The sequence below is a fragment of the Sinocyclocheilus rhinocerous genome, unplaced genomic scaffold, assembly GCF_001515625.1.
Source record: "Sinocyclocheilus rhinocerous isolate Xijiao unplaced genomic scaffold, SAMN03320098_v1.1 scaffold1166, whole genome shotgun sequence".
NCBI classification, from domain to species: Eukaryota; Metazoa; Chordata; class Actinopteri; order Cypriniformes; family Cyprinidae; genus Sinocyclocheilus; species Sinocyclocheilus rhinocerous.
This window is the reverse complement of record NW_015646356.1, coordinates 769,962-785,415: the sequence shown is the minus strand read 5'-3', so window position 1 is coordinate 785,415 and position 15,454 is coordinate 769,962. Positions and strand designations below refer to the sequence as shown.

Here is a 15,454-nt window from a genome sequence, read left to right as displayed (position 1 = left end):
TCCAAAAATAACTGTACTCTGAAGCTCTCCTTTGTTCTTTGCAATAGATTTGGTGGCCTCATCGGAAGCAATTAGCCCAGGTTGAAAACCTACATTGAATACGTGGTGCCACTAGGCTCCACTGTTTTGGGTAAACAGGGACACTTTTGGTCCCAGATCCTGAATCATTGTGCCCAAACAATGAAGCATTTCATAAGACTAAATGGATATAGGGATTATTTTGGCCTGGGAATTTTCAGAAGTCACTTGTCACATGATGTCTGAGCCATTAATATCACATTTACATAAGTGGGGAATTCTCTTTTGGTTTGTTTTTAAACCCTCTTACTCACTTCCTTTAGCGGAATACTATCTGTCATTTTAGTCACCCTTATGTTATTCGAAACCTGTATGCTGTCTTGTTTCCATGGAACCCAATGTTCTTTTTTGAAGAATCCTCACTTCTGTAAATGTAAAATGTTGAAAAAAATTATTATTCTTTTTAACACCGTTTTTTGCTGTACATTTCCCCTGAGGGTCTCTGGACCCTGGATTTGAAAATGTATGTTAAATTAGAGTAAAGGCCGGGACACACCAAGCCGACTTTAAAGAACTAGCGGCGACGAAAGCCGACGGTGTTGTCGCCTCACGTCGGCAGCGTCAGACCAAAAAGCTGCGCTCGAACACACCGCACAGACTACAGCTGACGGCAAACTAACACGTGCGTTCTGCGCATGCGTGAGAGGAGTTAACTGTCTATATCAGCAGCTATCGCATGTCATCCAACAAAAGATCCCGGCCTTAAGCAAGCATTAAACACTCATCCTGTACTGCTACTTGCAGCTAATGAGCTTCTCTTGCCTTTATCCACTGTTTTCAAAGGATTTTTACGATTCTAGGAGCTACCTGGGAAAAGGTGTCATAAATTCAGCTCAAATCCATTACATTATAGCTCTGTTATGTAACCTGAAGAATGAAGAGGCACTTCAAAACAAACCACCTCACAGGATGCCACTTCTGCACATACTTTTTAAATAATTCATAAACTCAAGATCTCAGCATTTGGAATTAATTGTTTGCAGTTCTTGAATGGAAAATGAATTCAGCTTTTGCACAGGCAAGCTTGATGAGAATTGGCTCGAAACTGTGTATTGAGGGCAACGGAGTTCATTGTTCACAGACAGCTTCTTTTAGCGGAACTGAACGCCGACGGTGGTGTCGCCTCACGTCGGCAGCGTCAGACCAAAAAGCTGCGCTCGAACACACCGCACAGACTACAGCTGACGGCAAACTAACACGTGCGTTCTGCGCATGCGTGAGAGGAGTTAACTGTCTATATCAGCAGCTATCGCATGTCATCCAACAAAAGATCCCGGCCTTAAGCAAGCATTAAACACTCATCCTGTACTGCTACTTGCAGCTAATGAGCTTCTCTTGCCTTTATCCACTGTTTTCAAAGGATTTTTACGATTCTAGGAGCTACCTGGGAAAAGGTGTCATAAATTCAGCTCAAATCCATTACATTATAGCTCTGTTATGTAACCTGAAGAATGAAGAGGCACTTCAAAACAAACCACCTCACAGGATGCCACTTCTGCACATACTTTTTAAATAATTCATAAACTCAAGATCTCAGCATTTGGAATTAATTGTTTGCAGTTCTTGAATGGAAAATGAATTCAGCTTTTGCACAGGCAAGCTTGATGAGAATTGGCTCGAAACTGTGTATTGAGGGCAACGGAGTTCATTGTTCACAGACAGCTTCTTTCTCATTTACAGGGCCCCTCAGTCCCCTGACAAATCACACAGGCCTGTTTACAGAAAGAGAGAGAGAAAACACAGGGAACCAGACTGGTCGTTTTGTTGTCTCCCACCTTTTGTTGGATGACATGCGTTGCATGGAAATGATTCTGGAGCCGTGAGACTGTTGCTTGGAATGGTCAGAATGCACTGGAAATGTATTTATTTATTCACTTAGATTGATACGGTAGGGACAGTTTTACAGGGGGTTTTTTTCACACGGGGACGGCATGGTGTATCAAAACAGCTTGAGATTGTTTCTTGTTTCTAACGAGTGAATTGTGGATTTGCATAGGAGAGAAGCGGTTTCCAGGGTAATCCAATAAAATGTGTGCATCTCCTAGCACAGTACGCTAAGTTGGCTCTGTGCTGAAATGCACAGCTCAAGTGTCTTTTGTTTTTAATCTAGTTATGCAAGTCAGGTAGCAACTCATTAATCTGTGAGCCTTAACCTGACTGAAAATCTTGGCTCCATGTGTTAAGCTTGGATTAAACTCACAGACTGTTAAACAGTCTTGACAAACGTGGCGTGATGGAAGTGCCTGCTGTCTTGAAGTTAATCATTAAAACGAGGTCTATGAGCAACTCTGATAGTTAAAGGCCTGCCCTCATAGATTATACAAGGTGAACAAGACGGCTTGCTGAGAGCATTAGGAGAACATGTTAAATATCAAATCTGACATCATATATGCATAATAGATTTTAGCTACATGCTATTCATGGTTAAATAGCATTCTGTTATCCTGTCATTTATGATATATGAAAAGACCCAAATGAAGCGAAATGCGTTTCACATGACTGACAGCGCAATTAAAGAACATCCTGTATCATTTTGGAGACTTTGTTCCAGCCTAGTGAGCTGCCCATGTAGGCAGCATTTTAAAGCCTCGTAAGCACAGTCGCAAAGGTTTACTATTAAGATGCATTCTTTTAGCACATTGATTATATGTATAATTAATTTAATATTGAAAGGTATGGCAAGTCAAAGTGGAATATAATATAAAATGTTTGTGGTATTTATTTAATGCTTCGAGTCAAGTATTGTTAGCTTACGCCAGTCTCTGGTGGAATTCACATGAGTAGCATAATTTTGTGATGCATACATTTAGCAAAAATATTTGATAAACAAATGTATGCGGTAGACTTGTGCCGGTATTCCGTAATGCGATATATCACGGTAATGAATATGCACGATATTGTTATCGTGGGCACTTCTAAATACCGTGAATAATTACATATTACAAATTATTTAGAATTTTGAATGCATTTTAAGAATACTTTTCCCATCAACTGGTCAAAATGCACAACACCGCTGTATGCTGCGTGAAAGACGAGTGCGCACTCTGATGTAAACAAGCGCGGACAAGAAGCGCATGGCGGAACATGTGAGAGACGCTCTGGATGAAAGCGCACTTTCACTCTCTGACAGCAGATGGCGCTAAACTGCAGAAATAATAATAATAATAATAATTGCAATAGATTTGGTGGCCTCATCGGAAGCAATTAGCCCAGGTTGAAAACCTACATTGAATACGTGGTGCCACTAGGCTCCACTGTTTTGGGTAAACAGGGACACTTTTGGTCCCAGATCCTGAATCATTGTGCCCAAACAATGAAGCATTTCATAAGACTAAATGGATATAGGGATTATTTTGGCCTGGGAATTTTCAGAAGTCACTTGTCACATGATGTCTGAGCCATTAATATCACATTTACATAAGTGGGGAATTCTCTTTTGGTTTGTTTTTAAACCCTCTTACTCACTTCCTTTAGCGGAATACTATCTGTCATTTTAGTCACCCTTATGTTATTCGAAACCTGTATGCTGTCTTGTTTCCATGGAACCCAATGTTCTTTTTTGAAGAATCCTCACTTCTGTAAATGTAAAATGTTGAAAAAAATTATTATTCTTTTTAACACCGTTTTTTGCTGTACATTTCCCCTGAGGGTCTCTGGACCCTGGATTTGAAAATGTATGTTAAATTAGAGTAAAGGCCGGGACACACCAAGCCGACTTTAAAGAACTAGCGGCGACGAAAGCCGACGGTGTTGTCGCCTCACGTCGGCAGCGTCAGACCAAAAAGCTGCGCTCGAACACACCGCACAGACTACAGCTGACGGCAAACTAACACGTGCGTTCTGCGCATGCGTGAGAGGAGTTAACTGTCTATATCAGCAGCTATCGCATGTCATCCAACAAAAGATCCCGGCCTTAAGCAAGCATTAAACACTCATCCTGTACTGCTACTTGCAGCTAATGAGCTTCTCTTGCCTTTATCCACTGTTTTCAAAGGATTTTTACGATTCTAGGAGCTACCTGGGAAAAGGTGTCATAAATTCAGCTCAAATCCATTACATTATAGCTCTGTTATGTAACCTGAAGAATGAAGAGGCACTTCAAAACAAACCACCTCACAGGATGCCATCTCTGCACATACTTTTTTAATAATTCATAAACTCAAGACCTAAGCATTTGGAATTAATTGTTTGCAGCTCTTGACTGGAAAATGAATTCAGCTTTTGCACAGGCAAGCTTGATGAGAATTGGCTCGAAACTGTGTATTGAGGGCAACGGAGTTCATTGTTCACAGACAGCTTCTTTCTCATTTACAGGGCCCCTCAGTCCCCTGACAAATCACACAGGCCTGTTTACAGAAAGAGAGAGAGAAAACACAGGGAACCAGACTGGTCGTTTTGTTGTCTCCCACCTTTTGTTGGATGACATGCGTTGCATGGAAATGATTCTGGAGCCGTGAGACTGTTGCTTGGAATGGTCAGAATGCACTGGAAATGTACATTTATTCACTTAGATTGGTACGGTCAGGACAGTTTTACAGTTTTTTTCACATGGGACTCCATAGTGTATCAAAACCGCTTGAGATTGTTTCTTGTTTCTAACGAGTGAATTGTGGATTTGCATAGGAGAGAAGCGGTTTCCAGGGTAATCCAATAAAATGTGTGCATCTCCTAGCACAGTACGCTAAGTTGGCTCTGTGCTGAAATGCACAGCTCAAGTGTCTTTTGTTTTTAATCTAGTTATGCAAGTCAGGTAGCAACTCATTAATCTGTGAGCCTTAACCTGACTGAAAATCTTGGCTCCATGTGTTAAGCTTGGATTAAACTCACAGACTGTTAAACAGTCTTGACAAACGTGGCGTGATGGAAGTGCCTGCTGCCTGTAAGGTAATCATTAAAACGAGGTCTATGAGCAACTCTGATAGTTAAAGGCCTGCCCTCATAGATTATACAAGGTGAACAAGACGGCTTGCTGAGAGCATTAGGAGAACATGTTAAATATCAAATCTGACATCATATATGCATAATAGATTTTAGCTACATGCTATTCATGGTTAAATAGCATTCTGTTATCCTGTCATTTATGATATATGAAAAGACCCAAATGAAGCGAAATGCGTTTCACATGACTGACAGCGCAATTAAAGAACATCCTGTATCATTTTGGAGACTTTGTTCCAGCCTAGTGAGCTGCCCATGTAGGCAGCATTTTAAAGCCTCGTAAGCACAGTCGCAAAGGTTTACTATTAAGATGCATTCTTTTAGCACATTGATTATATGTATAATTAATTTAATATTGAAAGGTATGGCAAGTCAAAGTGGAATATAATATAAAATGTTTGTGGTATTTATTTAATGCTTCGAGTCAAGTATTGTTAGCTTACGCCAGTCTCTGGTGGAATTCACATGAGTAGCATAATTTTGTGATGCATACATTTAGCAAAAATATTTGATAAACAAATGTATGCGGTAGACTTGTGCCGGTATTCCGTAATGCGATATATCACGGTAAATGTTAATGCATTAACTAAGGTTAACTAATGAGGTCTTATTGTAAAGTGATACCTATTGGTCTTTATAGTTCTTTTGCACTTTAATCTGTGTAAAACTTTTTACTTTTTCTGTATTGCTTTATTGCAATACTAAAGAAGCGTCTCCAAACACGCTTCTTTAGCACATCCAGTGAACATTTTAAATGTTCAGTTATTTTTGTTATAAGAAAAATGTTATTAAATCTGTTATACTGTATTATGGCAGCACTTTTTTTAAAACTAAATTTCAATATCGTGATAATACCGTATACCGTGATAAAAGCATTAGCAATTAATCGCAACATGAGAATTTGATACCGGCATATCCCTAGTATGCGGCTTGAAGTTTGTAGGACTTTGTCAGTGCCCATTGAGAGTGACATTTCAATTCTGTGGGAAGATGCGGAGTTATGCAAATCTACTTATTTCAGTTAGGATCCCTAGAAGATTGACTGTAGAGAGCAAGGCATCTCCTAGATGTTGGAATAAAGCCATTGTATTAAGCTGGAGGGGTGTATGTTTGCATTTTAGCTGTGGTAGGTGTGCTTTTATGTGTGTAACCGGGGTCATTTTCATACAAGAAGACAGACAGGCGTTTGGGGGATGGGGGTCTTAATTCTTAGGCTCGCACATGATAGCATTCATTCTCTTTGTGAAGTGTCTTTGTCTCCTAGACCCTCCAGAAGTTTCTAAATCATACTGATGCACTCAAACATGGCTTCTAATGATTTCCAAATGATCTCCCCCTGCGACAGTGCAGCCCTGCACTGTAACTGAAAAATGAACCCCACTATTTTTACATTGACTCGCGTCATCAAGTTCTATTGAAATACTACAGCTGTACGTATGTAGCCAATGTGGAATATAATTGCCTTTTTACTAATTACCTTTTACTTCTGGAATGAAATAATGTTTTTCGATAACCGTAAACTAACGATGGGATCTATTTGTACAAGGCTTTTTGTAATGTCGTCCTCATGTTTTACTTTTTGCATTGGGGTTGATAACAGAAATAGACATGGATTTTTAGAAAGAATGCACTAGGCCTATATATCAGGGACTGTTTCAGTATTGGCCAGTATTCACATTTAAAAAAAAAAAAGGATAATGGGACAAATGATAATCAGATATTTTTTATCTGATTTAACAGGTTCCTGTTTTAAGGAAGGTTTCAACAGTAGTAAACTACAATACCATTCGGAATTTACTTATGTGTTAAGCATTTTTATTTATTTATTTTAGAAATTTGCAAACTCTTATATCAGAATCAGGTTTTTATGTAAGCCCATTTCTGCCACTGAATAAAAAACAGTGCTGTCAAACGATTAATTGTGAATAATCGCATCCAAAATAAACACTTTTTTTTAATTTTTCAGTTTTTGTTATGTTGTGTATATTTATGTATATTTTGAAAATATTTACATGTATTTACATGTATATATTTATATTCATATAATTTATCATATATATTTAATATATAAACATAACAGTTTTCTTAAATATATACATTAATGTGTGTGTGTTTATATAGGCCTATACATATTAAATATACGCAGTGCACACACATATACTATGTAAACAAAAACTTATTTTAGATGCGATTAATCGTTTGACAGCACTAATAAAAAATGTAAAAAAAAAAAAAAAGGGAACTGCGAGTTTTTGCGTTATTTTTCTCGCAATTGGGAGTTTATATCACGCAATACTGAGAGAAAAAGTCAGAATTGTGAGATAAAAAGTCGCAATTACCTTTTTCTATTTTTAATTCAGTGGTGGAAATGGGCTTCCATAGGTTTTTCAGAGAGCTGTGGAATAAATAGTTATAATTGTAGCCATTATGCAAAATAATTATCAGCTTTTAGTTTCAACCAAATTTAAGTCCTATGTATGCTCAGTTTGGCACAGTTTATGAATTGTTGTTTGACGCTTCAACTGTCTTATTAGAATCAAGCTGGTTGTATTGTTAATCATTTGGTAATTTGGAGGCAAAAAAGGATTTGTTTTCCAGTCTTTCTTTTTCACCTCGCAGTTTTGCATATTATGTTTTGACAGGCTAAAATGAGTCGGGCAGGAGGCCTGAATGTCCTGGAGCGCTAGTGCTAAAGCAACCTGCAGCTATAACTGTCCAACCCAGAACTGTGTGGGACACAGGAATGCATGACTTGCTGAAACATGACTACAGAAAAACATATCCTTTTGAAAACTTCTCTGCAATGCAAGTACAGTTCATTTGACAGGTGCTAACAAGTGAATAGGTAAATGTTGTCCTCTCTTTTGTCCCTTAAGTCCAGTATAAAGAGCTAACAAGGGGCAAAACCAAGTCCTGTTTCAGACATCATTGGGGCCTCGGTGGTTTAACACTTTTTCATGACAAACCCGAACCTCCATGTGAAGCCCCTCACAGTCTGGTGCATCCATTCTGCTGGCTTCAACCTGGTGATTGCGTTCAGACTGCAGTGTTGGTGGTGTTATGTGGCCTGCTATATCCTGTTCCTCTACAGGAGAATTTACTCTGGCATATTCAGGGAAACCAGCCTATTCAAATACTGTTGCCTTATGAGTTTACTTATGGTTGAGGTTAAAATTAGTGCTGGTGGTGCGATGATGCAAGATGATGCAATAATTTTCAGCATTTAAATAGTTCCTGCTTAATATCCAGGGACAGCTATAAGTACACTATTTGTACGTTGACTTCCCGGAGGGGTATAAACACTTTGATGCTTTTAAAACATTGTTCTGTTTGTTTGAACCATCTAACATTTACATTCATGCATTTGGCAAATTGGCAGACTCTTGTATCCAAAGTGACTTACATTGTATTCAAGGTATTTGGAAAGTTCATGCATTCCCTATGAATCAAAACCATGACCTTGGTGTTGCTATCACCATGCTCTGGTTTTTGAGCTTCTGCCATAACCAGTGGCGTGAGTATCAAACTTTTTATCTGAGCAATGGAAGATGGGGGCGACCAGGATATGTGGGTGTTGGCGTTTAGGAAGCCTTTTTGGTGCTTCTAGCATCACAGAAACGACGCACTTTACCTTTTAAATAGAGATAAAGTGATTGTGGTGTTATTCTATGTTGTCCATTATGTGTCCTTATCCTGTTTGTCTCCAATGAAGGAAGGAAGCCATTCCTTGCCTCACCCAGCGTACTGGAGGTTTAATTGATTGCGGATGTTTGGAACATTTTTTTTTTCTTCTTGGTGCTCATGGAAGAGGATCTGTAACAGCAGCTTTTAGAATTAAGTTAAGCTTTTAAGAGTTGGCTGCTGTGTGTGGCAGTTATAACATGCCATGGCTGACACATCTCTGTGGGATGGAGAGTGTGAAGTGCCGTCTCCAAACACGCTTCTTTAGCACATCCAGTGACGTGCATTCAGTTCCAAACCACATGCAAACTATGGAACTATGAAAATGCATGAAGTTTTGTGGTCATTATACAGAATGTGTTGGAGACTTGTCTGAGGAATTCCATATTTCACAAGTTATCAAAACATTAATGAACATGTATTTGATTGCTATTTGTACTACTCCCAAATACTCTGGTCAGAAAAACAAGTTGTCTCACCCCAATCTCATGCCATCGGTTGAGCCCACGTTGCTATTCGGGATGCTCAGAAAAAACTTTTAAACTTCTCGGTGAGATGAGCCTACAGTGGCTTGCTTTTTTGAAATAAATTAATTTTTATTTAGCAAGGATGAATTAAAGTATGCAGCTTATGATAATAATAATAAGAAAAGCTTCTTGTGCACCAAACAGCATATTAGAAAGATTTCTGAAGGATCTGAAAGGCTCCTAAAAATTCAGCTTTGCTGTCACAGAAATAAATTAATAAGTTTTAAAATGTATTAAAATATTTTAAAATGTTAAAATAGCAAATTATATGAATTAATATTTCATAATATTACTGTTATCAAAACTGTTTAAATGTAATCTTTAATGTCATTGTTGGTGGTATTGCACAACAGATCATGTTATCTCATCCGGCTTGTAACTGTTAGCAGAGAAACAGGCATTGTCCATGTTTTTTTTCTCGAGCTATTTAGCTGTAGAGACATGATTGTGCAGTTGTTCACTGCTCAGTGGGCAGTTTTGTAGCGAAACAGAAAATGAAGTGTCCCTCAGTGCAAAGGATAATTGGTGTTAGAGCATGCTGTAATGGTTTTAAAAGCGTGTGTCAGCCTTAAGTCACAAGGCAGTGAACCAACTCCCTTTTTACACACACACACACGTGCGCGCACACACACACACACACACACACACACGTCTCCTTCAGACTGGCATGCCTTTAAAGTCCTTTAATCTTGAACACCAGACCTTAACGAAGTTTCTCCTCAGGGTACAGAGGGATGTGACCATGTTAGAAGGGATGTAGGTGGTTTTGGGTACATTTTAGCAAGTCTTCAGAAGCAGCGAGATGAAAGAGACTGTCTGTGATGTGAGGCGCTGACAGCTACGGGAAGAGTGTGAATCTGAAGTGTAGAGAAATATGAGATATGACAGGCATATGAGTTGTAGACTGTGTGTTTCCTGCAGGATTTTCGTCTTTCTTCATTTCCATCACCACAGCATGATGACGTCCTAATGTTCTGCATTCCATGTCAGGTGCTTACAGACACGTCTGGCCGAAATTATGGCTCGGACAAACGTGCACTACATGAAGTTTTATTGGGACTGATTCATGGCAATTTCCTTTGGGAAACGGACCAAAAAAAAAACATGTGGCTCTGAAACCCTTCTGACACACAGAGAGTGCAAATTATACTGCCTTGTGTGGAGTCCCTTTGACTCATTGCTGAAAAATGCACCTTTTAATAAACTATAGCTGTTTTATCTACTGCTTGGTGGCTATGATAAGATTAAATGTCCCTTGAACATAGAGGTTACAACATATATGAATGGTGTAGTCATTCTCAAATGTGATTTTAGATTGATCAATTTATTTGTGAGAAAGTGATGTAATGTTAAACTTCTCCATAACTGTTCTGATGAAGAAACAAACTCACCTACATCTTGGCACCTACACTCTTAAAAATAAAGGTGCTTAAAAGGCTTAACAGCGATGCCATAGAAGAACCATTTTTGGTGCCATAAAGAACCATTCAGTCAAAGGCTCTTTAAAGAACAATCTCTTTTTTTACCTTTTCATAATCTGAAGAACCTTCTTTCGCCACAATGAACCTTTTGTGAAACCATTTAGACAAAAATAGAGATGCACCGATTGCAATTTTCTTGGATTCCGATTTCCGATTTTTTGGAAGTGTGACCTGCCATTACCGATTTTGCAGATTCCAATTTCTTTCTAAGAACTATCATTGACAGCATATACAAACAAAAATCTATGCAAATTTCAATGCAAAAATTATTTACATAAATTAGTATTAACAAACTCTATCTTTCCACTGCTGAGGAAACAGAAGCTGCATCTGAAGTGGCATTAGATGCATTTACATAGACAGTTTGATGAAGCTGAGGTTAATGTTTTACATCTTTTTTTAAACATACAAATAAATGTTGAAAAAATGCAATGATACTTTTAAATATGACTAAACCACCAGTAGGTGGCGGCAAATGTCTGTTTTAATGAGTGAGTCATTTATTTATTCGTTCATTCAACCGATTCATTCAAACAACTGATTCATTCAGAAACGAGGCAAGTGACTGTCCTTATTCAGTAACGAAACACCGCTGTGTGTTGCTCTGAGACACAAGAGTTCTGCTGTGGCTTTGATCGGAACTATTTTCGTCAGCGAAATTGAGCAAAAACAGTCAATATTTTGTCTAAAATCTAAGTAACTTAATTTTAACTTCTTGTTTATTGAAATACTGTTATATAAAATCAGTGTCACATTGCAGTCGTGTTGATATTGATATTCGGGGAAACATCATGGCCGTATAATTAGGGCTGGGCAAAAAAATAGGCTTCTCCACTAGATGTCATCCTTATTTACCTTGCGCGATGTTACAACAGAAAGCCTGTCATTCATTCAGCGCTTATCATGGCCATACGCATGATTCGCAATTCTCAGGTGAAATGCTATAGTAATGCTATAAATCTGCGGAAGCATTTGATATCACGCATAAGGCGCCATGATTTCCGCAATTAATGAATGGTGGATGGCGCGGCGCAGAGTTTTGTTTACTACACGCATACTAAAGTGCGGAAGACGCTCGCGGTGTTTTCAGCTTCTGCCGTCTCACTATATGATGATATGAACACGAATGTCATCTCCAGCTGTTCTGAGAGTCACTTCATTAGCATTTTTAGGTAGTTTTCATTTGAGAAAACTACCGTCATATCACATTAGGGTTGCCAACCGTCCCATATTAGTCGGGACGTCCCGTATTTTGGGCCTAATTGATTTGTCCCGTATAATACAGATCTTAAGAGTTAAGAGATATTTTGCTTACTGTAATGGGAGTGCCCTTTCCCAGGGTCTTCCATGTAAATTACCTTCTGTTCCCATTGAGGTGTAAACTACCCAGGTAAGGTTAATGCAAATTCCAATTGTTTGTACATGCCTCCATTTGGGGGATGTTTTATCTCGGTTTTGTATTTAAGGGATTGCAGCAAAAGGGTTTATGTCCCGTACGTGACCTCCCTTGTCCCGTTTCTTGACTTCTTGACTGATACAACAGCAGCAGTGCTGATCACTTGAGAATGATCACCGACACCTGTCATCATTCAATCACAGCCCACCTCACGCAGTATACGTTAAGTAAATCAGAAATCGTGAACATAAAGACTGAGGGATATTTTGCTTACTGTAATGGGACTAGATCTCAGGTTAGATGGAGCATGGCGCACATCAGGTGAGATTATAGATTACTGACAAACTGCTTGACTTTAGTTAAGTTGTACTCCAAATATCAATAGCATTTGTATTAAAACTATATTCACTGAATGTAATCAAAAAATCGAGAATCGAATCGAGAGCTTGCGAATCGAAATCGAATCGGGACATCTGAATCGATACCCAGCCCTACGTATAATGTTGCTTACCTAAATCATATTTTGTAAATATCTTTTTTTTTCTACCGCAGTATGCGTCTATAAATTTCTGTGAATTACTTTGTGTGTGCTGTCTCTCTCACACACTCACTCAGGCTGTGCAAGCCTCATCTGGCACGACATAAATACATTATCAGTCGTTTACACTGAATGCAATTAAAATTTGAATCATTCTCACGCGAAACGACATGTTTTCACATGTTTGCAAGTAGCTGTGAGTGTGCACGTGGCTGTGATGTCATTGCCGGCGCCACTGGCAATAAAAGGATCGGCTCGGAATCGGCAAGATGTGTGACTGACCGGCCGGTCACCGATCCGGGCCGGTCATGTGAAAAATCGGCCGATTCCGATCACTGGCCGGTCAATCGGTGCATCTCTAGACAAAAAAGATTCTTCTATGGCATTGTGAAGCACCTTTATTTTTAAGAGTGTATAAAGGTGATTTAATTTAAAGCAACTTTTCATTTTTGGGTAAACTATTCCTTTAAAAGCTATGGTTTCAATGCTAATTCACTGCGTCAAGTGCAAGAACATAGTCTCTGTGTTTAGTATAGTAGAGTATAGCACCAGGCAAGTTTCCAATACTTGAAAGGGGTTTTGAATGAACTGCAGATTTAATCTACATTAGGGAGAGCTTCTAAATCCTAATATCACTGAAACCCACAGCATGGCAATCTTGCCTTCCACCATAGCTCAAAAATCATGTTTTAAATTATTTTTTGTGCACTTTTTTTCTTGTCCTCATTTTTCTTTTTCGTATCATGTTCTTATTCACATTCAAATTCTTTTTATATCATGAAGACCAGAAAAGATGGATAACTTAAATTTTGATTTAGTGAATACCACACAAAGCTAAATAATGACATAATTTTTATTTTTGGGTGAACTATTGCTTTACCTTTGTGAAGGACACATGTTCTTCTCAGACAGGTTCTTCTTTAGAAACTTGAGCCTTGTTTGTTTTGGAGATCTTGCTGGCTTTTTTTTTTTTTTATATTTATTTTTTGTAGTGGATGGGTACTGAATACAAAGTCATAATTGGTACACAGATCTCCTGTTGTTATTACCCAGCCCCCTCTTGTACCCTGCATGTGTTGTTAAGGCTTTTGTTTGTTATGTAACAAAAACTGCCCAGTGCTGAGGACCTAATCACAGATCAGTCTTCTTGCAAATCTCTGATCCTAGATTTGTCTTGGACTGTATTTTACTAAGAGTTTGTTTACATTTTTTAGATTTTAGATTTCTCAGGGCACCGTTTACAGGAACCAGACATGTGCCTGTATTTCTGATAATACAAGTACTGTACTTTGCACAGTGTTTTTATCAAGGGTACTTAAAAACACATGAATAATTCTGTATAACATATGTAAATTGTTTTAGTTTTTAGAATGCACATTAGCTTCTTTTCCATCAGTCAGTTATTGGCTGCAAATGTTCTAATTCTTTATAGTTGTTCTTTTGCACTTTAATCTGTTTAAATCATTTGTTTACTTAAAATTAATTCTGTATTGTTTTGTTGCATATTTAATGTTTTTGTCTTTTTAAAAAAAAGTTATTAAAACTATTTAGAGGACAACAGTGGGGTTTGTTAATTTTTTTAACCTGTTTTTGTAATGTAATTTAGTACCGTATTCCGTAATACGTTTCATCAAATATCTGGAAAATGTAATGCTGTCACATGCCAAACAAGAACTACATTCATATAGTTATAAATGTATTAATAGTTCATTAGTCATGTTTTTATTGAAATATGCAAGAACTATTGATCTCTTGTATAATGCATTTTTTATGTTCATTGATGACTTATTCAGGAAGTTACTATAATAAGGCACCAATCAATTGTTTATTCAGTGATAGTTTACTCATGCATAAATGTGTACTATTTAATTATAGAGCGTGTAAGAATGATACAACCGCAAAGTCTTATGCAATTATATTTCACTATTGTTAATTTAGTATTTAGTGGCGACACTCCCTGTGGCGTTGAGAGATGCCTTGAGCATGCGGTGACCTCTGGGCTGGTTTAACCTAGACTCACCCAGGCATTCCTGAAACTCATGCCCATCCTGTCTGGTTCCTTACTGAGCACTAGTGAGGACTGGCGCTACAGTGACAACTGTGGGTTGCACTCCTTTTGTGTTTGTGTGTGCCACCTTTTAAAAGTAGGCCTAGTTTGTTTTACATTTATATGATTGTTTGTTGTAGCATTCTGCTATGAATTTGAATGTGTGCATATATAACATCTGTCTGCGCTCTTCTCTGTAGTTCTCCTTAGGGAGACAGGAAATGTCACTGTCTGGCTTGGCCTCAGCGATGACCTCACCGGCTCGGGCCCAGGTGGTGTACAGGTCATCCACGCTCTGCTATTGGCTACTTTTTCATTGCCAATGAAATGTTTTTATGTCTGAAAATATAACCTCACCAAATTTCCTTCTGTTGCCGCAGTTGTACGCCAACAATTACTCATGTCACTGCAGTAATGAAGGAGCAGAATGTTCTATTTCTGTATTCTGGATTACCATACTTGTTCCTCACTAAGCAGGGTAGGGCATTTAATGGCCTCCGGGTCAGCTATGTCATTTGATTAGTGATATAATTAGGTTTCTGTGAGTAAATCTGATTTATGGGTTTATAAGAGATTAGGGATGGAACGATTACCGGTTTCACGATAAATCACGATAAAATTCCCTGACGGTTAGTATTATCGTTTAAAATTGAATTATCATCAAAACCGTATTTGATTATCGCGCTTTTGAAAACTCGCGGTAAATCCTGTCCAGCCAGCATCAGTCTGACGCAGAAGCAGCATGCAATGTTGTTGTTGTTTTTTTTT

At 38.3% G+C, this 15,454-nt stretch overlaps 1 protein-coding gene across 1 annotated transcript in view; it reads left to right on the top strand.

The window, feature by feature from the left end:
* The window catches only part of LOC107707572 (formin-binding protein 1-like), a 56,834-nt gene that overhangs the window by 5,398 nt on the left and 35,982 nt on the right, over nucleotides 1-15,454 (top strand). The gene's annotated exons all lie outside the window — the stretch shown is intronic.